The 26,259-nt window shown below is 39.8% G+C and overlaps 1 protein-coding gene across 1 annotated transcript in view; it reads right to left on the bottom strand.

The window, feature by feature from the left end:
• ABCC2 (ATP binding cassette subfamily C member 2) overlaps positions 1-13,449 on the bottom strand; it is a 71,218-nt gene extending 57,769 nt beyond the window's left edge. The window contains exon 1 of the mRNA XM_054435844.2: positions 13,378-13,449. The gene's annotated coding sequence lies outside the window, so the exon portion shown is untranslated. The remainder of the gene's footprint in view (positions 1-13,377) is intronic.
• Positions 13,450-26,259: the final 12,810 nt, after the last annotated feature.

Below are 26,259 nucleotides of genomic sequence, written 5' to 3'. Positions count from 1 at the left end.
GCTTCAACAATCCTCCTGCCTTGGCCTCCCAAAGTGCTGGGATTACAGGCATGAGCTACCATGCCCCACCCAACCCAACCTTTTGTACTCTCACTTAAATTGCTTTAAGAACATGCTTTTTTCATGATATCATGAAAAAAGTACACATAACCACCCATGCAGTATCCTAGCTAAAAAAATTGGCCTTAAATCTGGTCAAATTCTAGATCTAACTACCAGATTATAAGAAACACAGGAACGTGCTAAAGGACTCTATGGGAATGCAATTGTCAAAATCCAGAATGTGGGAGATTCTATAGTGCAAATGATTCCATTTCTTAACAAATAAATTAAAAGAAGGAAAGGAGTCAAAGGAACTTACAAATTACAAGAGAATCAAGAGGCATATCAGCCAAATGTGAATTGTATGGACCTTGTTACTCATTTTAAAAGTCAAGTATACACATAAAAAAAAATGAAAAGGCAGCATTCAGAGTGGGAGAAAATATTTGCAGACCATATAACTGATGAAGAGTTAATATCCACGATATACTATAAGGAACTCATACAACTCAATAGCAAACATACACTAACAAATTAAAAAATGGGCAAAGGACTTGAACAGACACTTCTCCAGAGAAGACATATAAATGGCCAACAGGTATATGACAAATGAATCAACTTCACAAGTCATCTGGAAAATGCAAATCAAAACCACAGTGAGATACCACCTCACACCTATTAGGATGGCTATTATGAAAAAAACAAGATAAGTGCTGGCAAGGGTGTGGAGAAAAGGGAACCCTAGTATACTGTTGATGGAAATGTAAATTGGTCTGATCATTATGAAAACATATGGCAGTTTCTCCATCATTTTCCATACCACTCACCAGAAGAGCCAGGAGAGGTCAGCTGTGGAACTAAGAGATCTCAGTTGGGGCAGGGTGCACCTTTAGGCTGCATACTTCTCTTGGCACTGGTGGTAGGACTCGGGGTATGGGGGGAACTCTTGGTAAAACTTTGAGAAATATAAGGTCAAGGATTAACTCTGAAATTTCTAGTTAGGTATCTGCAAGTAAATTTACTTGTATATGAGGAAGACAATCATCAGATTGACTTACATGAATAAGGATCAAAACAGGGTTTGTAGAGGACAGGGAGAAGGAAAAATGCAAAATCAATCTTGGAACAGTGAGTTTTAAATTTCTTTTCCTGGGCGGAATGATCAACTGGAGGCCATCACGGAAGCCAGTCTGAGATATCTGCCCTTGAAGCCTAGTTGGGTCATCAGGGGAAAAATTTTGTTATTTCTGGACTCTAAAAAGCCTTGAGGTTTGAGCTGTAGAGCGTGCAGAAAGGTTGTCTTTGTGTAATGTCCTCCAGTGTCTTTCCATTGGTCCATCCACCTTAGTGAACTGCGTTATTTACCTTGATCAGTGTAGGCAGGGTTGGGGTGGGGTAAGAAGGGTGGGAAGAGGCACAAGTCTGAGGGGGAAGGGGTGAAATGGGATCAGTCTTTGGGCCTCAGTTTCCTTATATATAAGATGAAGAAGACTGCGAGTTTACATCACACATTGTATCATGAGACTGGGTGGACACACGTGTCCTATTTCTCTTCACAGTACTATTCTCAGTTCAAGGGTCATAGAAGGAGCAGTAGAGGTGGCAGCAGTGGTAATAATAATAATTAAAATGACAGCAGTAAACACTGAGCACTCACTATGTGCCAGGCACTATCATAAGCTCTTTACAAACAATCTCTCTCTCTCTCCTTTTAAAGTCGGGTTTACTGAGGTAAAATTGTTTTTCTTTTGAGACAGGGTATATGGCTCAAAAGAAAAGGGCTAGAGTGCAGTGGCACGGTCATGGCTCACTGCAGCCTTGAACTCCTGAGCTCAAGCAATCCTCCCACTTCAGCTGCCTGAGTAGCTGGGACCACAGGCTTGTGCCGCCATGCTTGGCTCATTTTTTTTATACTTTTTGTAGAGACAGGGTTTTGCCATGTTGCATAAACTGGTCTCAAACTCCTGAGCTCAAGCAATCTGCCTGCCTCAGCCCTCCCAAAGTGCTGAAATTAAGAGTCATGAGCCACCACATCTGGCTGAGGTATAGTTTATATAGAGTATAGATTCATCCTTTCTAAGAGTATAGTTCTCTGAGTTTTGACAAAGGCAAGACTGACAGCCTTCTAGCCTCACCACACCTCTTTCCCACTCTGTCCCACATCCAGACAAGCTGATGAGACAGCATGGGTGCTCCCTTCTTTAGCACCAGTGGGAAGTTCAAACCATGCACCCTGCCTGCACATGGAGGACGCTGCACTCCAGCCCACCCACTAACCACCATAAAGACTGTAGCCTGTCACCCTTCCTGTTCCCCCAAGTCACTTTAAGCTCTGCTCGGGAGCCTGCCCTGCTTTTTCCAGAAATCTTTTCTCTTCTTTTCTCTTTTTTTGCTTTTTTATTTTAGATAGAGTCTTGCTCTGTCACCCAGCCTGGAGTGTGGTGGCACAATCTCAGCTCACTGCAACCTCCACCTCCCTAGTTCAAGTGATTCTTCTGCCTCAGCCTCCCAAGTTGCTGGGACTACAGGCACACGCCACCACGCCCGGCTAATCTTTGTATTTTTAGTAGAGATGGGGTTTTGCCACGTTGGCCAGGCTGGTCTCAAACTCCTAACCTCAAGTGATCCACCTGCCTCGGCCTCCCAAAGTGCTGGGATTACAGGCATGAGCCACTGCACCCAAAATCTTCATTCTACAGATAATGAGTCTTTTCATACTCTTCTGGTGTGTGTGCATCATCAGTCTTGACATCTGAACCAAATTTTGGATGGTAGGGACCATCCCGCCTCTGCAGGGTGATCACAACAGATAGTAAGAAAGTAATGTGTAGTAGAAAAATCTTTTCAACTACATTTTAAAAATCATTGTCATCTTATGTAATCTTTGTTGAAAGACAGATAAAATAAAACCTAGGATGCCCAATATTCTTTCTTGAAGACTTTTTGTAGGAATCTAAATTTGAAGAATTTACTCCAGGAATACTGAATACCTGTTTTCCAGCTCTCCTGTTTTCAATGAGAGTCTTGTGGAACTACTTCCTTAGAAAGGTAACCCATGAGATTGTCTGTTCAAAACAGCAGTAACTCCTGAAATATGATACAGCCTACATCTCTGTAAATTCAATCTCAATCACACTGTTTAAGAACAATGTTGGAGGTATAATTAACATACAAACAAACGCATAGATCTTAGGTGTTCTATTCAAAGAGTTTTGACAGTTGTATGTACTCAAGCAAATTGTATCCCAAGCAAGATACATTAAACTATTTCAGGAACAATGTAACGATATATAATAATAATCTCAACCAACAGTATAATAGTATAATTTCATTTATTCCTTCTAACTTTTGTACTTTTGTTTTCTTATGTTTTACTTCTGCATATATCATAAATCCTACACATCATTATTTTTGCTTTAAATGGTTAATTATATTTAAAAGACATATATATGCACACAAACGTAATTTATTAAATATGGAATATATATAACAAAAGTACTTAAAATAGGTCTTTTATATGTGCCAGATATTTACCCTTTCTGGTACTCTTCATCTCTTCCTGCCTTTGGCCTGAACAACCTGTTTTAAGAATTTCTTGGGGCTGGGCAGGGTGGCTCACGCCTGTAACCCCCGCACTTTGGGAGGCCGAGGCAGGCAGATCACAAGGTCAGGAGTTCAAGACCAGCCTGGCCAACATGGCAAAACCCCGTCTCTACTAAAAATACAAAAATTAGCTGAGTGTGCTGATGGGCGCCTGTAATCCCAGCTACTTGGGAGGCTGAGGCAGGAGAATTGTTTGAACCCAGGAGGCAGAGGTTGCAGTGACCTAAGATCACGCCATTGCACTCCAGCCTGGGCGACAGGGTGAGATTCCATCTCAAAAAAAAAAAAAAAAAGAGAATTTCTTATAGTGAGGGTTTACTGGAGACACATTCTTTTAGGTTTTGTCTGAATGAGAATATCTTTATTTCACTTTTATTTTTGAAGGGTATTTTCACTGGATATAAAATTATAGTTTGATACGTTTTTAAAAAATTGTTATTTACTTTAACACTTTTTTTCATTTTGTGAATATGTAATGTTTTCTGAGCATCTATCTCAGGAGGAAGTTAATAAAGTGAATTAAAATCTGTATTAGAAATTTAAAACATTTAATGTAACCCTTAAATGTATACAATAAAAAAGAAATTAAAATCATTTTAAAACAAGCAAGATTTTTACTTTTTGTGCTTAAAACATTCTTTTATTTTTCTATTTATGTATGTATTTATTTATTTTGAGACAGAATCTCTCTCTCTGTTGCTCAGGCTTGATGGAGTGCAGTGGCGCGGCGCAATCACACGGCTCACTGCAGCCTCACCCTCCTGGGCTCAAGGGATCCTCCCACTTCAGCCTCCTGAGTATCTGGGACTACAGGCACACACCACCATGCACACCTAATTTTCTTTTTTAAATTTTTTTGTAGAGCCTCAAACTCCTGGGCTCAAGCGATCCATTCGCCTCAGCCTCCCAAAGTGCTGGGATTACAGGCATGAGCCATCGTGTGTGGCCTAAACGTTCTAAGTAATCAAAAAAAGAGAGGGTGGAGAATCTAAATGTTCATCAAAACAAGTTGCTTAAATTATAAAATATGTACTCATAGGGAATATTGAATGAGAAAAGCAAGTAAGGAGCCAGGAAGTCATGAATCTTTCCTAACAATAAGTAAAAATCTGAACAAATAGAAAAATCAATAACTCTTCTTAGATCTGCAGAGAGATAAGGTTACAGGGCAAACTGAAGAGATAAACAAGTGAATATCAAAAATCACAATTTACTGGTGCAGAAATCTCAGCAGGGGCCGGGCGCAGTGGCTCACGCTTCTAATCCTAGCACTTTGGGAGGCCCAGGCGGGCGGATCATGAGGTCAGGAGATCGAGACCACGATGAAACCCTGTCTCTACTAAAAATACAAAAAATTGGCTGGGCGTGGTGGCGGGCGCCTGTAGTCCCAGCTACTCGGAGAGGCTGAGGCAAGAGAATGGCGTGAATCCGGGAGGCGGAGCTTGCAGTGAGCCGAGATCACGCCGCTGCACTCCAGCCTGGGCGACAGAGACTCTGTCTCAAAAAAAAAAAAAAAGAAATCTCAGCAGGAACCAGGGCTAGGGCAGGAAAACCTGAACTGTAATTGAATTGCCGGAGGCTCAGTGTAGACAAGTTTCAGAGAGAAAAATTCCAGAGTGATTCAGCCCTAAGGAAGGGATGATCTCCACACTTTCATGAGTTTACCTATAGGAATTCAAAGAGGTTCTCAAATATTGTTCTCTTTTTATTAGAGAAAAATCTCCTGCTTCCATGTCCCTGGCAGAGGGGATAGGAAAAGTAACCATTTGAAATATACCTGGACACTCTATTCTTCCCTTCTAAACAAAGTCTGCCCTTGGGAAAAACTGTTTAAATAGAGCCTAATGCTTGTGATTTATAGGAGCTTAAATGATGCAGGAGAAGGGAAATAAGAACTCCAGTCTCCTCTAGCCTTCCACATGAAAACTGAAAATACCCAGTTGCAGCCCACTCTAGCCATCACGTCCCACCTAACAGGGATCGGGGCAGATAGGAACTGAGAAGCACTTGTGAAATTCAGTCTAGAGACACAGGTTTACTAAAAGACTGAGACCTCTTCATAGAACTATAGAACCCTTCCTCTCCCCCTCCCCCACTGTATACCGCATTACTAAAGGTCTAGTTACAGCACTTCCTTTTACCCCGTATATCCTGTCCAGCTATGAAGAAAACATTGCCAGGCATACTAAAAGGCAAAAAAAAAAAAAAAAAGGCTTTAAAGAGACAGAGAGCAAGCATCAGAACCAAACTCAGATATGACTGGGATGTTGGAATTATCAGACCAGAAATTTAAAACAACTATGATCACAATGCCAAGGGCTCGAATGGATAAAGTAGACAGCATACAAGAACAAATGGGTCAATGTAAGCAGAGAGTTTAAACTCTAAGAAAGAACTAAAAAGAAATAAATACTAGAGATCAAAAACACTGTAATAGAAATAAAGAATGCCTTTGATGGGCTTTTTGGTAGACTGAACAAGGCTGAAAACAGAATATTTGAGCTTGGAAATAACTGCCAAAACTGCAAAAATAAGTAAGACTATATAAACAGAATCTCCAAGAACTATGGGACGACTACAAAGGATATAACATATGTGTAATGGAAATAGCAGGAAGAGAATAACCAGAGAAAGGAACAGAAAAAATATTTGAAGCAATAATGAAAGAGAATTTCCCTCATATTAATTTCAGACACCAAATCACAGATCACAGAAGTTGAGAGAACACCAAGTAGAACAAATGCCAAACAAACAAACAAAAGCCCTACAACTAGGCATGCATATATAAGTTGCAGGAAATCAAAGATAAAAAATTCTGAATGAAGCCCGGGGGAAAAGACCTTACTTGTAGAGGAGAAAAGATGAAAATTATATACAACTTTTCCTCAGCAAGCATGCAAGCAAGAAGAGAATGGAATGAAATATTTACAGTGGTGAGAGAAAAAAGCCACCAACAGCATTCTGTACCCACAAAATTATACTTTAAAAGTAAGGAGAAGCCAGGCACAGTGGTGCGTGCCTATAGTCTCAGCTATTCAGGAGGCTGAGGTGGAGGGATTGCTTGAGCCAAGAGTTTGAGTCCAGCCTGGGCAGCATAGTGAAACTCTCTCTCTCTCTCTCTCTCTCTCTCTCTCTCTATATATATATATAAATAAAATATATATATTATATTTATATAAATATATATTATATTTATATATAAAAAATATATATATTATATTTAATATATATAAATTATATTTAAATATAATATATACATTATATTTATATATAATATATACATTATATTTATATATAATGTATATATTATATTTATATATTATATATATTATATTTATATATAATATATATATTATATATATAAATATAAATATAATATATTTTTTATATATATAAAATAAATACATAAATACATTCTCACACAAAGACTGAGGGAATTTGTTGCCAGTAGACCTGCCTTGCAAGAAATGTTAAAAGAATTTCTATAGAGGAGTGGTCCCCAACCTTTTTGGCACCAGAGACCAATTTTGTGGGGAATGGTTTCAGGATGAAACTGTTCCACCTCAGATCATCAGGCATTAGATCTCATAAGGGTGTGCAACCTAGATCCCTCACATGCACAGTTCACAATAGGGCTCACACTCCTATGAGAATCAAATGCCTCTGCTGATCTGACAGGAGGTGGAGCTAAGAAGCCTGCTGCTCACCACCTGCTGTGCAGCCCTAACAGGCCTTGTACCAGTACCAGTTTGTGGCCCAAGTGCTGGGGACCCCTGCTTAAGAGAGAAGGAAAACGATATAGGTCAGAAATTTGGATTTACATAAAGAAAGGAAGAGCACTGGAGAAGAAATAAGGTAAAATAAATTATTTAATTCTAATTGACCTAAAAAATAACAGTTCACTCAAAATAATAATAGCAACAATGTATTCAATCATGCATATTTCTGTGTATATTTTTAAATGCTTATGTATAATAAAAATGAATGACAGCAAAGACATAAGGGATGGGAGGGAGAATTAGGATTATTTTGTTGTTATGAGGTACTCGCACTACCTGTAAAGCAGCATAGTGTTCTTTGAAAGTGGACTTGGATTCATTGTAAATGTGTATTTAAAACTCTATGGCTGGGATCCTGGGCACTTTGGGAGGCTGAGGTGGGCAAATCACGAGGTCAGGAGTTAGAGACGATCCTGGCCAACATGGTGAAACCCCGTCTCTACTAAAAATACAAAAATTACCTGGGCGTGGCAGCACATGCCTATAATCCCAGCTACTCAAGAGGCTGAGGCAGGAGAATCACTTGAACCCGGAAGGTGGAGGTTGCAGTGAGCCGAGACAGTGCCACTGCACTCCAGCCTGGCGACAGAGCTAGACTCAGTCTCAAAAAAAAACCAAAAACAAACAAACAAACAAACAAAAACCTCTAGGGCAACTGCTAAAAATGTAAAAAAGAAAAAGAGGAAGTATAACTGATATGCTGAGAAAGAAGAGAAAATGTAATAATATAAAACAGTCAACTAAACCACAAAAGTGAAAAAAAGAGTGGAAGAAAAAACAGGAACAGAGAACAAAGACAACAAAGAGAAATAGTCACCACAAACATGGTAGATAATAATCCAACTGTATCAATCATCATATTAAACATCAATAGTCATAATATACCAGACAATGGAATATTATTCAGTACTAAAAAGAAATGAACTATTGAGCCATGAGAAGATATGTAGGAAACTTACATGCATATTACTAAGTGAAAGAAGTCAACCTGAAAAGGCTACATACTGTATGATTCCAACTAGACGGCGTTCTGGAAAAGTCAAAACTAGGGAGACAGTAAAAAGATCAGAGGTTGCCAGGGGTTAGCAGGGAGGGAGGAATGAATAGATGGAGCACAGAGCATTTTTAGGGCAGTGAAATTATTCTGTATGATACTATAGTTGTGAATAGATGTCATTATAAATTTGTCCAAACTCATAGAATATAGAAAACCGATAGTGAACCTTAGTGTAAACTATGGGCTTTGTGTGATAGTGTTATGTCAATGTAGTTTCATCAGTTGACACAAATGTACCACTGTGGTGGGGGCTGCTGATAAATTGATGATGAGGGAGGCTATACATAATTGGGGCAGGGCATTGTGTGAAGTCTATACTTTCTGTTCACTTTTGCTGTGAACCTAAAACTGCTCTAAAAAATAAAGTCTATTTTAAAAAAGCAAGTGGTAGAATAGTGTGATTCCATTTTGATTTAAAAAATTACATATTTACACTTAACAGATTCAAACAATATAAACGTTGATTCAAATGAACTGTTCATAGTGGTTATTCTTGGGGTGGGGGAAGGCAGGGGCTTCTGAGCCTTTCTTTTTTACATTAATGAATGTAAAAAATGAAATGAATGAATATGAAAGTTCCTGCAGCCCAAAATGGGTTCTAAAAGGACTGACAGAAGCATTGCAGAACCATGATCTGTAATCTTCTGGAATCACTGAGAATCATAAAAGCATCAAAAGATGGGACGAATGCCTTGATGTTTTTAATAGGGATAGGAAGGCTGTACAATGAAACACTGCAAAACATAAATAAAGGAGTCAGGAAACCTGAATTCTAAACTCAGCTCTGCTGGTCCTATGTAAAAAGATTGATCCCAAATCTCCTCTTAATGGTCTCAAAACATCTCTTCTTAATGACTCAGTGTGGGTGTGCCGCAGTGTAAATCATTGATTGCACAGAGATAATTCAATAGAAAAGAATGACTCATCTACATGATTCAGGAGAAAATATGCTGTATCATTTCTATTTAGCAAGCAAATGTTAACTAATTAAGTTTTGCACTTAAATAACTTTGAAAAATCTACCAAAGTTCAATGTCCAAGATAAGCACAGAGTGGTATACTTTTGGTTAATCATTAGAGATAGATTTAATAAGGATTTTCATTCTTGTGCAGTATCTTGGAATACATATCCAAATTTAAGTGGGAACAGTAAAAACATTGTTTTCCCTTCACATTTTTTAAATTGAGCCTAGTAATTCATGTTCCTATAAAAAATTAAAAACTGTAACTAGGAAATAATAAAATAATTACTCCCAAATTCTCCCCCAAAGAATAATATTAACATTTTTATACTTCCAAAACAAACAAAAATCTTTTTAGAGGCTGGGAGCAGTGGCTCATGCCTGTAATCCTAGCCCTTTGGGAGGCTGTGGCAGACAGATCGCCTGCGGTTGGGAGTTCGAGACCAGCCTGACCAACGTGGAGAAACCCTGTTTCACTAAAAATACAAAATTAGCCAGGTGTGGTGGTGCATGCCTGCAATCCCAGCTACTCGGGAAGCTGAGGCAGGAGAATGGCTTGAACCTGGGAGGTGGAGGTTGTGGTGAGCCGAGATCATGCCATTGCACTCCAGTCTGGGCAACAAGAGCAAAACTCTGTCTTAAAAAAAAAAAAAAAAAAAAAAAAAATATATATATATATATATATATATATATATATATATATATATATAGTTTTAGAATATCCAGGGACCAAAAAAGACATACAGATAATTGAATTAACATGAATTCTAAAAAAAAACCTTTCTTCTATTGTAAAACTATTCTTCCTGTAATTATTAAAAACTGAAATACAGTGAAATTATTTTGAATAAATTGCAAAGAATATGTTAAATAATGAATGAACTCATTGAATTAGACTTAGGTTCTATAAAAAAGAGTTAACTATTCAAAGTTTTAGATAATTTTTACAAAGAGTATATACTTTTACAAATAATGAAAGTTATCAATGGTACAGAATAATGTTCCTTGTATATTCAAAGGATAAACTTTTAACTTGTGACAAACTACCGCAAATGGGCTGAATTGTTCCGTATTTTTTGGGCAACAGGATATCAACATAGAAAATAAATGATTAGGCCGAGCGCGGTGGCTCTCGCCTGTAAACGCAGCACTTTGGGAGGCTGAGGCGGGTGGATCACTTGCGGTCAGGAGTTCCAGACCAGCCTGCACAACATGGCAAAACCCTGTCTCTACTAAAAAACACAAAAATTAGCCGGGCATGGTGGTGAGCTCCTGTAATCCCAGCTACTCAGGAGGCTGAGGCAGAGAATTGCTTGAACCTAGGAGGCAGAGGTTGCAGTGAGCCGAAATTGTGCCATTGCACTCCAGCCTGGGTGACAGAACGAGATTGTCAAATTAAAAAAAAAAAAAAAAGAAAGAAAGAAAGAAGAAAGAAAGAAAGAAAGAGAAAAAAAGAAAGAAGAAAGAAAGAAAGAAAGAAAGAAAGAAAGAAAGAAAGAAAGAAAGAAAAAGAAAGAAAGAAAGATTAATTTAGGTCTTTACTTCATATCATCCCATACAGTATATCCTTGATAGGTCATAAAATACCAGAAAAAAATGAACTAACATAAAAAGATGCACTAGACAAAAAAATACTCTTCTGAGTACTGAAAACAAAGGATGATATTATAAAAGAGAGATATGTATACATAATTTTTAAAGAGAATGTTATAAAACAAATATTAATATTGAAAGCCACCAAACTGAAAATATATCTGATATAAATAACATGGGGGGCAATATAAACAGTAAATTATCACATGGAAAAACATATAGCTTTACAAGAATTAAATACAAGTAAATTATCAAACATTTCTGAAAGAAACTGTTAATAGTGGTTAATTGCAGGAGAGCTAGAAGACTGAAAAAAATAAGCTAAAGAAAAACCACACATATAAGGGCTGGATGCAATGTCTCACGCTTATGTAATCTCAACACTTTGGAAGGCCAAAGCAGGAGGATCACTTGAGACCAGCCTTGGCAACATAGCAAGACTCCAACTCTACAAAAAAAAAAAAAAAAAAAAAAAAAAAAAAAAAAATTAGCCAGTTGTGGTGGTGCATTCCTGTAGTCTCAGCTACTTGGTAGGCTAAAGGCGGAGGATTGCTTGAGCCCAGGAGTTTAAAGGGGCAGTGAGCTGATTGTGCCACTGCACTGCAGCCTGGGTGACAAAGCGAGATCCTGTCTCTATTTTTTTTTTTTCTTTTCAGAAAGCCCAGACCTTACAAGACACCTTGTCTCTCAATCTCTCTCTCTCTCTCTCTCAAAAGAAAGAAAGAGAAATATAAGATGTTAAATGTTGTAGGATATTAGCATATTAGTTCCCTGAAAGCATCACCAAGACAACCTGTTGATCAAAACAATCTGTTGATAACGCAAAGCTGTGTTTATTTTTATCAAACACTACCTTGACATACGTTGGTCTTTTTACTATGAACTTGTTTAAGTGCATAATAACAAATTCATTCTTATAATTTATATTTGGACTATTATTATAGATAGTTTTGTGAATTGAGAACATGAGAATGGCCAAATTAGTGGGCCCAAGAAAATTTGCTGAACAAATATCTTTAAGCCTACTGCCAAGACTGTAAAATATGTATTTCTCTGTGTGTTTATATATATATGTTCAGACATACAAGTAGAAATTTTCAGAGTGCTTTTATTAGCACTTAAAATATTAGCACTGTAAAATATGTATTTCTCTGTGTGTTTATATATGTTCAGACATATAAGTAGAAATTTTGAGAGTGCTTTTATTAGCACTTAGCTTTTCAGCTAGTTTTTTTTTTAACTTGTTGTTTTGGGACATATTTGAGACAGATTACCAAGTGGTAATTTGCAAAAGGAGTTTGCAGTAAGAGGTCTACATCTTATTTAAAGGATATCTTACTTTGAGCTTAAATTATTTTACCATTGAGGTTGCATCCACAGAGCATCAAGTACAGTGCTGGGTACAAGGATATGGGCTAAAGTGTGCTATTCTCGTAATCATGACTTCTGACATGAGAGACAACTGTGTTGTATCATGTATCCAGGAGAAGGAGATTCTGTTTCTTTTGACCTATAAAGAAGGTAAAGGCCATTACTTCGGTATCTTGTAAGCGGACCCTTGTGAATGAGTTGAAAGATCTCCAAATAGGATCACTTATTTACAGGTGCCTTATCTTCGCAGAAACTATAATTGACTTCTAAACAATTTCAAGGTACAAAGTACTTTATGAAGTCGACTGAATTCTGAGTGGCTTATGTAAGCTGTATGGTGGTTTAAAGCCATTGAACTCAGCCAACCCAAAAGACTTAACTAGTAAGATAGTTTTTCTAAAAAGATAGTTTTCCTAAAGATAGGATATCTCTTGCGAATGACTGTCATACTGTAACAGAGCTTTGGAAGGTTCTTAACCCTACTAACAAAGGTTGCTAGCAACTGCTAGAAGGAAAATGAACTTATTCTCCAATTATATTAAAATTCTTCTAAAGGGTATACCCAACTTTGGCTGGGCACGGTGGCTCATGCCTGTAATCCCAGCACTTTGGAAGGCTGAGGCGGGCAGATCACTAGAGGTCAGGAGTTTGAGACCAGCCTGGCCAACATGGTGAAACTCTGGCTCTAATTAAAAAAAAAAAAAAATTAGCTGGGCATGGTGGCATGTGCCTGTAATCCCAGCTACTCAGGAGACTGAGGAAGAAGAATCACTTAAACCCAGGAGGTGAAGACAGCAGTGAGCTGAGGTCATGCCACTGTACTCCAGCCTGACGACAGAGAGAGGCTTTGTCTCGAAAAATAAAAAATAAAAAAAAATGATATAACCAACTCAGAGTGGCTTGAATGAAAATACTTATTGGTTCAAATAACCAGAACCCACAGATAGACCAGTTCTCAGGCTTGACTTACTCCAGTGGCTCTGCTCCATCTTCCTCTCATTCTTTGTTTTGTTCTGTTTCGCCATCAGCGTAATCCTCAAATAGGTGGGTAAGATGGCTGCAACAGTTTCAGGACTCACACCCACACAGCATAACATATAGTAAAAGACGGAAAAGGTCATTTTCAGTAGGTTTCCCAGAAGTAGAATCCACCGGCAAACTTCTCCTGGTATCTCAGTGGTGTAAATTCCTGAATCAATTCCTTACAAGGATGAGGTTACTCTTGGATTAATCAGGCCCATCCTGAAGCTGTGGTAAGGGGGGTCAGCCTTCCCTAAAGCACATGGGCTACATGGAAGAAGAGTGATTTCTAGGATAAAACCAGGGTTGGAAAAGAAGGGAGAGATGAAGTCTGGACAGAAAACCAATGATGTCCGTTAGAAATAAACCTTTAGTTTTATTGTAGTCCAGATTCAGGACAATGTGGGAAATAATCTCTACTATTTATTGTCATATTGTAAAAAGAGTTTGTAGTGGCTTAGAAAAACATGTAAAATATAACAAGATATAATGTAGAAAAAAGAAGACAAAACGGGGGACAAGCCCATTATACAAAATTCATTCAATAGGATCCTGTCCACTTGCTACATGTGGGCTGCAATTTTGACTCTGAGCTTCCTTCCTATCTACCAATGAAAGGAGGGAAACTTAATCAGAGACTGTATCAGTGAGGCTTCTTTTGGTTGCAAGGGACAGAGATCCAAATCAAACTGGTATAAACAAAAAAAATGAAAAAGAAAATGTATTGGCTAATTTAATAGAAAAGCCCATGAATGATCTAGCTTTAGGCGCAGATGGGTCCAGAGTCTCAAACAACATCCTCAGGACGTTTGCAACTGTGTTGGTTTCGTTCTCAAGTAGGCTCTTCCCACTTGGTGGTAAAAATGGCCACAAAAGCTCTAGACTTACATGGTCCTTATGACCAGTAATCCTAGCAAAAAGAGTGTCTCTTTCCTGACAGCTCCAGGAAAAGTCTTTCGTAGGACTCTGAACAGCCCTGCTTGTGTTGTATTCCCAGCTCTGGACCAATGAATATGGACAAAGGAATGAGGCATTCTGACTGGCTAGCCAATTCCCCTCCCATGGGCAGGGGAAGCTATGTGATTAACAATCGCACCAGGAAAGCATCATTATTCAGGGGCAGCTTCAGAAAGGAAAAGAGCTAGGCAGACAAAAAAAAAAATAATGTCTTTATAATGATATAATTCCATATACAAACCAATCATTCAGAAGCCCAGCTACTCCTCAGGCTAACATTTAAGAAAAACATTTTCTTCTAGGGCTCCAATGACACACCTATATAAATATTTTATACAGCTGTTTTCTAATTTTTTTTTTGAGATAGTGTTGCTGTATTGTCCAGGCTGGAGTGCAGTGGTGTGATCTCAGCTCACTGCAACCTCCAACTCACTGCAACCTCCATCTCTCGGGCTTAAGTGATTCTCCCACCTCAGCCTGCCCAGTAGCTGGGACTACAAGCACGCACCACCACGACCAGCTAATTTTTGTATTTTTTTGTAGAGATGGGGTTTTGCCATGTTGCTCAGGCTCGTCTCAAACTGCTGAGCTCAAGTGATCCGCCTGCCTCAGCCTCCCAAGGAGCTGGGATTACAGGCATGAGCCACTGTGCCTGGCCTCGAATACATTTTCAATATAGACTAGTGGCATAATGCCAATGTGGTCTGATATTTTTTTAAAAAATTCTGTGAGGAACCAGAGCAATACAATCCAAATACACAACATTGTGATTTTAAAGGATAAAATTTTTCATCTGCACAGGAATGGGTGGATTGAATATTTTCGTCACAACTCTTGGTTGTAGGGGAAAAAATATCCAATCAAACCAGTGTAGCCAGTTTACTGAAAGATGTAAACTAGAGAACAAATAAGAAATAGTATTTTGCTCCCACCAGTGTCTTCAACCGTGCCATGTGAAACTCTCTTCCCTTGTCCTTTTTTGTTTTTTCTTTTTGAGACGAAGTCTCGCTCTGCTGCCCAAGCTGGAGTGCAGTGGTACAATCTCAGCTGTGTCAACCTCCGCCTCCTGGGTTCAAGCGATTCTCCTGCCTCAGTCTCCCGAGGAGCTGGGATTACAGGCACGCAGCACCACGCCCAGCTAACTTTTTTTTTTCTTTTTTTTTGAGACAAAGTCTCGCTCTGTCATCCAGGCCGGAGTGCAGTGGCGCAATCTCGGCTCACTGCAACCTCCGCCTCCTGGGTTCAAGCGGTTCTCCTGCCTCAGCCTCCCGAGTAGTTGAGACTACAGGTGCGTGCCACTACGCCTGGCTAATTTTTTGTGTTTTTAGTAGAGACAGGGTTTCACTATGTTAGCCAGGATGGTCTCGATCTCCTGACCTCGTGATCCGCCCGCCTCAGCCTCCCAAAGTCCTGGGATTACAGGCGTGAGCCACCGCACCCAGCCCCTTCCCTTGTCTTGACCACATCTCAAGGCAGATCCTACAGCTTTTTGGTCTCTCTCAGGTATAAAAAGGTCCAGGGTAATCTAATCTGAAACTTCTTTCTCACATTCATTTTTAAACAGCCTTATTAATATGAAATTACATACAATTCAACCGCTTGAAGTGTACAATTGAATGGTTTTTAGCATATTCACAGAGTTGTGCAACCACTGCCACAACCAATTTGGGAACATTTTTATTACCCACCAAAAACATCGACAACAACAACAACAAAGCCAACATCCAATTTAAAGCTTCTCTCCTGTTCAAGACCAGCCTGGCCAGCATGGTGAAGACCCATCTCTACTAAAATCACCAAATTCCCTGGGTGTGGTGGCACGTGCCTGTAGTCCCAGCTACTCAGGAGGCTGGGGCAGGGGAATTGCTTGAACCCGGGAGGCGGAGGTTGCAGTAAGCCGAGATTGTGCCATTGCACTCTAGCCTGGGTGACAGAGTGACTCTGTCTCAAAAAAAAAAAAAAAAAAAAAAGGAAAAATAGTAGAGATGTTCTTAGACTGCCGAAAATGTTGCTGAGGCTGCATATGCTTTATTTATATTTATTTGTTTATGTATTTATTTGTACAGATGGGACCTTGCTATGTTTCTCAGGCTGGTCTGGAAGTCCTGGCCTCAGGAGATCCTCCCACCTTAGCCTCCCAAGTCACTGGGACTACAGGCTTGTGCCACCATGCCTAGCACTGTTTTAGTTTTTAGATGCCATACACGTGTTTATTTTTGTGGTAATTCTTAGCAAGAACTTTTTGAAAAGATGGGTCATAGTCCTGTATGAAATCCACACAATCATTCAGTGCTAACTGCTGGCAAGTTAGTTAACACCTCTAGACCACAACCACATGGCTGTGTAGTAGAGTGGTCACACGCATGTCGTGGACTCTGGATCTAGCTACCTGGGTGCACAGGACTTAACTACTCCGTCCTTCAGTTTCCCTATCTGTGAAATGGGGATGACTGAGCTAATACTACCTGCCTCACAGTTTGCAGCAGGGATTCGATGAGTGAACACTTGGACGGTGCCTGGAATAGTGCCTGGTTCCTAGGCAGCGTCCTGTGAGTGTTAAATAAAATATCTTTTCATGCTGATTTTCCTTTTTGCTTTGACATGCTGAGATTCTGTTTTAGCTGCAGGATGGTTTGAGCATGGCTTTTGTTTTCTATTAAAGCTCTTTGATCTCTTAGCTCAACCATTTCAACAAAGCATATGGTCTCTGCTTGCAGGGGATCTTGTGTGGGTGCATTTTCTGGTGCTCTTTGATAAGGAGTGGGATATGAACATTTGGTTTGAGCATGACAGCTTAATGACTTTCCACAATAACTTCTTATATCAAAGATTATTTCCCTTAAGCCTGGGAGTTGAAACAATATATTTTGTTAGAAAATAAATAAGCTTGGAAGGAGGAAATGAGAATTTTCATTATGACTTGCGATGCTTTTGCCTTTTAAAATGTCATGACATGTGCTTTCATTAAGTAAAAATATCTCTCCTTCAAAAAAAAAAAAAAAAGCTTCTCTCCTTTATTGGCTCAGGGACCAGTTACTTCTGGGGAACAAAGTCTCATTCCTTTTTATCATTTTTCCTTGTTATTCAATTCCTCCTTCCCTAATTCCAGGATTCAAGCAGGGAGGTGAGAACCTGGGGAAGGGGTACAAAAGTAATTTTGCTGGCTCAGGGACCACTGATGAATTTTTCAGTATGTGGGACTTCCAATGCAAAAACTGGAAAATTTCCAAGCAAACGAGGATGGCTGGCCACCTTATGAACTGGTGCTGTTTGTAATTCACTCTTGCTTGATCAAAGGCTAACCATAAACGTTTTCAATGGGCCAGGTGCGGTGGCTCACGCCTGTAATCCCAGCACTTTGGGAGGCTGAGGCGGGTGGATCACGAGGTCAGGAGTTTCAGACCAGCCTGGCCAACATGGTGAAACCCCGTCTCTAATAAAAATACAAAAATTAGCTGGGCGTGGTGGTGTGCGCCTGTAATCCCAGTTACTCTGGAGACTGAGGCAGGAGAATCATTTAAACCTGGGAGGGGGAGGTTGCAGTGAGCCGAGATCACCCCACTGCACTCCAGCCTGGGCGACAGAGCAAGACTCCGTCTTGGGGAAAAAAAAAAAAAAGTTTTCAATATTTCAGCTGCTTTCCAAGTGGTCCAACCTTAATTCTGTCCTTCAGCAGTATAATTTCCCACTAGTAATGTTAAGTTTGATTACTGGGTTAAGGTGAAAACAACTAGATAGTCAATTATGACATTTTCTATTTTTATGATTAGCAAGTAATCTATAGGGTGATATTTTGAAACTGTGGATATTCAGCTCCCATTCAACATTTACCAAATGGTTTTAGCATTGGTAATCTTTAACTGATTTATTTCATTTGGAGTTAGTTACAAAACTGTTTTCTAATTCTAAGAGATAAATAACGTTGCTATGAACATTCATGTACCGAGTTTTTGTGAGGACATATGTTTTCAATTCTCTGGGAGTATATACCTAGGAGTGGAATTGCTGGGTCATATGGCAACACTATGTTTAACATTTTGAGTCATTCCCAGACTGTTTTACAAAGGAGTGGCACCATTTTACATTCCCATCAGTGGCCTATGAAGGTTACAGTTCCTTCACATTCTATCCAACATTTGATATGGTCAGACTTTTGGGTTACAGTAATCCTAGCGGGTATGAAGTGGTATCTCACTGTGGTTTTGATTTGCATTTCCCTAATGACTAATGATGTGCTTTTTTTTTTTTTTTTTTTTTTTTTTGAGATGGAGTCTCGCTGTGTCGCCCAGGCTATAGTGCAGTGGCACAATCTCGGCTCACTGCAAGCTCCGCCTCCCGAATGATGTGCATTTTTTCATGTACTTGTTGGTCAATTGTATACCTTCTTTGGAGAAATGGTTATTTTTATTTATTTATTTTTTTGAGACGGAGTCTCGCTCTGTCGCCCGGGCTGGAGTGCAGTGGCACGGACTCGGCTCACTGCAAACTCCGCCTCCCGCTTTCACGCCATTCTGCTTCAGCCTCCGGAGTAGCTGGGACTACAGGCGCCCGCCACAACGCCCCGCTAATTTTTTGTATTTTTAGTAGAGACGGGGTTTCACCATGTTAGCCAGGATGGGAAATGGTTATCTTTTATTGTTGAGTTGTAAGTGTTCTTTACATATTCTAGATACAAGACCCCTATTGTATATATGATTCGCAGATTTTCTTCCATTCTGAGGGTTGTCTTTTCACTTTATTGATGCCACTTTGAAGCATAAAAGTTTCCAACTTTGATAAAATCCAATTTATCCAATTTTTTTGTTTTGTCACTCATGCTTTTGATATTATGTCTAAGAAGGCTTTGCCTAACCCAAAGGTCACAAAGATTTACTCGTTTTCTTCTAAAAGGTTTTTTAGTTCTTAAATTTAGGTTTTGACCCTTTGAGTTAATTTTTGCATTTGGTGTAAGGTAAGGGTCCAACTTTATTCTTTTGTATGTGGGCATCCAGTTGTCCTAGCATCATTTGTTAAAAAGACCATTCTTTCCCCCACTGAATTGTCTTGGAATCCTAGTCAAAAATCAATGGACTATAATGTAAGTGCTTATTTCTGGACTTTCAATTGTATTCTATTGAGCTACGTAATTATTTTTATGCCAGTACCACATGGCCTTGATTACCATAGCTTTGTAGTAAGTTTTGAAATCAGGAAGTATGTCATCAAATTTTGTTCTTCTTTTTCAAGATTGTTTGGCTATCCTGGGGCATTTGCATTTCCAGATGGATTTTAGGATCAATTTGTCAACTTTTACACAAAAAGGCAGTTGGAATTCTGCTAGCAATTACATTGACTTCGTAGATCAATTGAAGAGTGTTGGAATCTTAAAAGTAGTAAGTTTACCTATCTATGAACATGGGATATCTTTCCATTTATTTCTTCATTGTTAAGTCTTAAAATTTCTTTCAACAATGTTTTGTAGTTTTCAGTATACTGTCTTACACTTTTTTTTTTTTTTTTTTTTTTGAGACTGAGGCTTGCTCTGTTGCCTGGGCTGGAGTGCAGTGGTGCGATCTTGGCTCACTGCAACCTCTGCCTCCCAGGTTCAAGTGATTTTCTTGTCTTAGCCTCCCGAGTAGCTGGGATTACAGGTGCCCACCACCACACCTGGCTAATTTTTGTATTTTTAATACAGACAGAGTTTCACCATGTTGGCCAGGCTGGTCTGGAACTCCTGACCTCACATGATCCACCCGCCATGGCCTCCCAGAGTGCTGGGGTTACAGGTGTGAGCCACTGCATCTGGCCTGTCTTACACTTCTTTGATTACATTTATTCCTAAGAATTTTATTCTTTTTGATGCTATTATAAACTGAATTTTTATTAACTGCATTTTAGGATTGTTTGTTGCTAGTGTAAAGCAATATAATTTATTTCGTATACTGATCTTTCCGAGAGTAGGAAAACTCAAAGTGTTTTTTCTATTCTCACAACAATCAACGCAGAGGACTTTTATGACCAAATGTGGGTAGTGAGGGGTCTCCCTGACACACACCAAGCAAGCAATCACTTCTGCAGCAGACACCAGCTCGGTGTACTCTAATTCAATCTCAACATTATCTACCTGAAGATAGCATCAGATCCCACAGGTTGAGGGCTCAGTCCCCAAGACTGTCCTTCAACTTCCCACTCCCCACCAGCCAACTTCCAACATCAATTGCAAGCCCCAGATTATTTTGCCTGTGCTTCTCGCCGACCAACTATAAATCTGAATTCCCACAACCCCCTCCTCAGGTTTGATTGATTTGTTGGAGTAGCTAACGGAACTCAGGGAAACATGTTTAATATATAAACACGTTTATTATAGTTTTTTTTTTTTTTTTTTTTTTTTTTTTGAGACAGAGTCACTCCATCACCCAGGCTGGAGAGCAGTGGCACGATCTCAGCTCTCTGCAACCTCCACCTCCCAGGTTCAAACTATTCTCCTGTCTCAGCCTCCTGAGTGGCTGTGATCATAGGTGTGCACCACCACACTTGGCTAATTTATTTTTTTATTTTTTTATTTTTACTAGAGATGGGGTTTTGCCATGTTAGCCAGGCTGGTCTTGAACTCCTGATCTCAAGTGATCCACCTGCCTTGGCCTCCCAAAGTGCTGGGATTGCAGGCATGAGCCACCATGCCCAGCCTACAAGGGCTTTTTTTTTTTTCTTTTCAACTTGTACTCTTCAGGGAATACATGTGCAGGTTTGTTACAAAGATATATTACAAGATGCTGAGGTTTGGAGTATGACTAAACCCATCACCCAGGTAGTCAGCATAGTACCCAATAGGTAGTTTTTCAGCCCTTCCCTCTTTCCTTCTCTCCCCACTCTAGTAGTCCTCAGTGTCTATTGTTCCCATCTTTATGTCCATATGTAGCCAATGTTTCGCTCCCACTTATAAGTGAGAACATGTGGTATTTGGTTTTCTGTGTCTGCATCAGTTTGCCACAAAAAAATGCCACAAAACACATTTATTAGTAAGGGAAAAATGCCACAAAACACATTAGTAAGGAAGAGAATCGAGCATCAAGATTTAAGGCAGAAAGGGAAAAGCTAACTCTACTGTTTTGTGCAAATGCAGTCAGGTTTATTATGAGCTGAGCCTTGAAAGGAAAAGATAAACACCAGCTGCCAGTCTTTTGACTGTACAAGAGGGCCTGGACAATCAGAACCCTTTTTCTGGATTGGTCCAATCAATGATGTTGTGGTTAGGACATACTGGCACCAGGCTTCTTGTACAGGCTGCAGAACTGTGAGCCAAATATAATTTCTTTTCAAGTTACAAAGCCTCAGGCATTTATAGCAACACAAATGAACTAAGAAAGACAACTGGTACCAAGGAGAGGGTGGTTGCTATAAAGATACTTGAAAACATGGAAGTGGCTTTGGAACTGGGTAATGGGCAAAAGTTGGAAGAGTTTAGAAGGCTCAGAAGAAAACAGGAAGGGAAAGTTTGGGATTTATTAGACTGTGTGAGTGGTTGTGGCCAAAGTGCTGACAGAAATACAGACAGTAAAGGCCATGCCTTTCTAAGCAGCAAAGCGTTCAATAAGTGGTGAGGCCAGGCATGGTGGCTCATGCCTGTAATCCTAGCACTTTGGGAGGCTGAGGCAGGAGGATCACTTGAGCCCAGGAGTTTGAGAACAGCCTAGGCAACAGTGAGACCTCCAACTCTACATTTTTTTTTCTTTAATTAGCTGGGTGTGGTGGTATGTACCTGTAGTCCCAGCTATTGGGAAGCTAAGGTGGGAGGGTCATCTCATCCCAGGAGATCAAGGCTGCAGTGAGTCATAATCCTGCCACTGCTCCAGCCTGGGTGACAGAGCAAGACCCTGTCTCCAAAAAAAAAAAAAAAGTGTGCCTGCTTCTAACAACCTACAATCAAATACGCAAACAAAGGAATGAAAGTCAGAACTTAAAAGCAGAGAATAAAAATTTAGAGAATTTGAAGCCTGACCATGTGGTAGAGAAGGAAAGGGCATTTTCAGGAGAGGAATCCAAGAATATGGCCAAGAGGAACAATCACTTGCTAGAGAGATTAGCAATGATAAAAGGGAGCCAGGTGTCAGAACAATGAGAAAAAGGCTATGAAGCCATTTCAGAAATCTTCAAGGCTACCCATCTTATCAAAGGCCCAGAGGCCTAGGAGGATGGAATAGTTTAAGGGGACAAGCCCAGGTGCTGCTGCTGTGTTGCTCCTGACTCAGGATGCTGCTCCCTGCATCCCAGCTGCTCTGGCTCCAGCCTCTCTGGAGGATGTAAGCTATAAGGCTTGGTGACTTCCGTGTTAAATCTGCAGGCACACAGAATGCAAGTCATGGCTTGCCAGCTTCCACTTAGATTTCAGAGGAGTATTGGAAAGCCTGAGTGCCCAGGTAAAAGCCTGCCACAGGGGCAGTCCCCACAGAGACTCTACTAAGGCAATGCAAAGCAGAAATGTGGGGTTGGAACCCCTGCAGAGTCCCCACTGGGGAACTTCCTAATGGAGTTGTGGGAACATGGCCACTGCCCTCCAGATCTTGGATGGTAGAACCATCAACAGCATGCACCCTCAGCCTGGAAAAGTCACAGGCATTCAACTCCAACCCATGAGAGCAGCTCACTTAAGCCGTGCCCAGAAAAGCTGCGGGGACAGAACTGCACAAGGCTTTGGGAGCTCACTCCTTACACAAGTGTGTTCAGGTTGTAGGATGTGAAGTTAAAGTAGATTTTAGAGCTTTAAGGTTTAATGTCTGTCCTGCTGGGGTTCAGATTTGCATGGGGCCTATTACCCCCTTTCTTTGATTTCTCCTTTTTGGAATGGGAATGTTTACTCAATGCCTGTACCACCACCATATCTTGGATGTAAATAATATGTTTCATTTCATAGGCTCACAGCTGTAAGGAACTTACCTTGAGTCTCAGATGAGGCTTTGGACTTTTGAATTGATGCTAGAACAAGTTAAGACTTTGGGGATGGGAAGATTATATTTTGTAATGTGAGAAGGACATGAGATTGGGGGGTCAGGGGCAGAACACTATGGTTTGGATATGGTTTGTTTGGCCCCCACCAAGTCTCATGTTGAAATCTGATCCCTAATGTTAGAGGTGGGAGCCTAATGGGAGATGTTTGGGTCAAGGCGGCATATTCTTCATGCATGTCTTGGTGCAGTCCTATTAGTTCTCACCCTATTAGTTTCCCCAGACTGATTGCTAAAAAGAGCCTGGCACCTCCTCCCCCTTCTCTTGCTTTTGTTCATGCCATGTAATCTGTACATTCTGGCTCCCCTTTGCTTTCTGCCATGAATGGAAGCTTCCGGAGGCCCTCATCAGAAGCAGATGCTGGTGCCATGCTTCTTGTACAGTGTGGAGACAGAAGTGACTTTATTTTAAATGCTAATCCACCTGGCTAACTCTGAGTCCAGGAATGCCTCCAAAATGTTTAGTTGATGTATTACTCTTTATGTAGAAACACCTATTCGTTACAAGTTTCCTCCAAAACAATCCTTGTTGCTGCAGAAATCATATGCTGCAATTCCTGTAGCCACCTATACATTCTTACCAGACAATCTATACTTTTTCCTAAGATATAATCCCTGGGTCTGGGGGGTTATGGGGCAGAGAGCTACCTGTCTTGCAGCCACCCAAGACCATGCTTCTGTCTGTAAATTCCCTCAATAAACCACACAATACTGACAAATTGGATTTGTCTGCCTCGTTTGTTTTCTCAACTCCTTCTGGCTTTGAATACATGACCCTTTCATGGAACATGTAGCTTGCAGAACTGTAAGCCAAATAAAACCTCTTTTCTTTATAAATTATCCAGCCACAGGTATTCCTTTATAGCAACACAAATGGACTCAGACAGACACTTTGTCCCTTAAGTCAGAAGGACCTTGCCAATAAGGGACTGTCTTTTAAAGTTCTTTTGATATTGAACAATGCTCCTGGCCATGCAGAACCCCAAGAGTTCAACCCTGAAAGCATCAAAGTGGTCTACATGCCCCCAAACACAATGTCTCTAATTTAGCCTCGAGATCAAGGGGTCATAAGGACCTTTAAGGATCATTACACACGGTCCTCTATGAAAAAGGACTGCCAACACTATGGAAGAGAACCCTGATTCAACATCATGAAAATCTGAAGGTATTACATTACTGAAGATGTCATTATTGTTAACAGAAAAACCCATGAAAGCCATCAAGATCAAAACAAATTCCCACTAGAGAAAACTGTCCAGATGTTGTGCATGACTTCACAGGATTTAACTTACGTTTTGGGGGAGTCAAAAGTTGTATATAAGTTTTAGACCGTATGAGGGGGTCAACACTCCTAATGCCTTCATTGTTTGGGGATTAGCTGTACTTCCCAGTGCTATGTTGTAATCTTAACTGGTATTTCTCCAAAGACAGAAGAATATATTTCCTTAGTTGTTGTAATAGATACAATTATCCAGGGACAGATTAACTGATTTTTGACTTACCAAGATTAAACAAAAAAGATAGTGAATGCATGTAAATTAGGATTTAAGGCTGATAAATGAGATTTCCTGGCAGAGAACAGAAAGACAGATAGTGATGGAGAACAGTTGGCTAATAAAATATAAGATCAAGCATAATGCTCTGCTTAAACTGTTGGCAGGGGTATTTAGAAAAAATGGTTTGCAAAGTAATAAGCCCACGTTACAAGGGCTTTTTCTACTATTTGGGGGAAAAACAGCTTATCTAAGAAACAGAAAACAAAAACACTACTTTAGAAAAAAATCTTTAGCTCTATTTAGAGATCTCTGCAATGTTCTTTTAATTTCTAAATTATTGCTTTTATACAATGGAATACATATTCATGTGTATTTTTCAAGTGTCACACTCCAAAATTTTTACAAATACCACAAAATTCTATTAAAGTATTTTGAAGAGATGGCAAATAGGCAATTATAACATCTGATAATGTCAACCAAAAACAAACCTTCTTTAAAACTTCCTTGCCATTCTCTTCAAAGTTCTCCTATCACTGAATCTCCTTTCTTTTTCCTAAAAGATCTCAGGCTATTTGAGCTCATCTGTGGTTACTCCCCCACCCCTATTGCTCCTAGATCTCTTCTCTTCCTCCCAAGGTAGCTCTATGCCCTTTTCATATAAATAACGTAGCCTCTATAGGCTTCTTCCAATTTTCCTCTCTCCAGCCACTGTCCTCATTATACCAAAAAACGTCCAAAGATTAATAAATATTTAATATAAATAATTCTTTGTAAGACAGGAAAAGATGTGAATACCATCCTATTTCAGTATTTGGATTTCTTAAAACACCTGCATTATTTTTGTACTTCTGGATAATGTTCATATGATGTATTCCTTAATATGACACATTTTAAGCAAAATAAGTTCACATTAAATCCATTTTATATCCCATTTTTACTGCTTTCGCTTTAACTATGACTATGCCTTTAACCATGACTTTCTCCCTTGTCGGTACCTTATCCTAGTTCAGTGTTTCTTGACTATCATGTCTAAGGAGATTTTTTGGTCACCCCTTTTCCCTAAACACTCCTCTCTCCTGAAATTTTAATACCATAGATAAACTGTATATTTGTTACAGACTGTATGTATATCTTGCTTTATACATAAAGAGGGGTTTGGATCACAATCCCCAAAGACACAATCCTGAATGCTATAATCCTGAATGTTGAAATCCTGAAAGATCAAAGTCCCTAAAATCTAGGCTGGGTGTGGTGGTTCAAGCCTGTAATCCCAGCACTTTGGGAGGCTAAGCCAGGTAAATCACGAGGCCAGGAGTTCCAGACCAGCCTGGCCAACATGGCGAAACCCCGTCTCTACTAAAAATATAAAAAATTAGTAGGGCATGGTGGCGCACACCT

Source organism: Pongo pygmaeus, chromosome 8 (assembly GCF_028885625.2).
Source record: "Pongo pygmaeus isolate AG05252 chromosome 8, NHGRI_mPonPyg2-v2.0_pri, whole genome shotgun sequence".
Lineage (NCBI taxonomy): Eukaryota > Metazoa > Chordata > Mammalia > Primates > Hominidae > Pongo > Pongo pygmaeus.
Note: the sequence above shows the minus strand (reverse complement) of the source record. Positions and strands in the feature narration are given on the sequence as shown.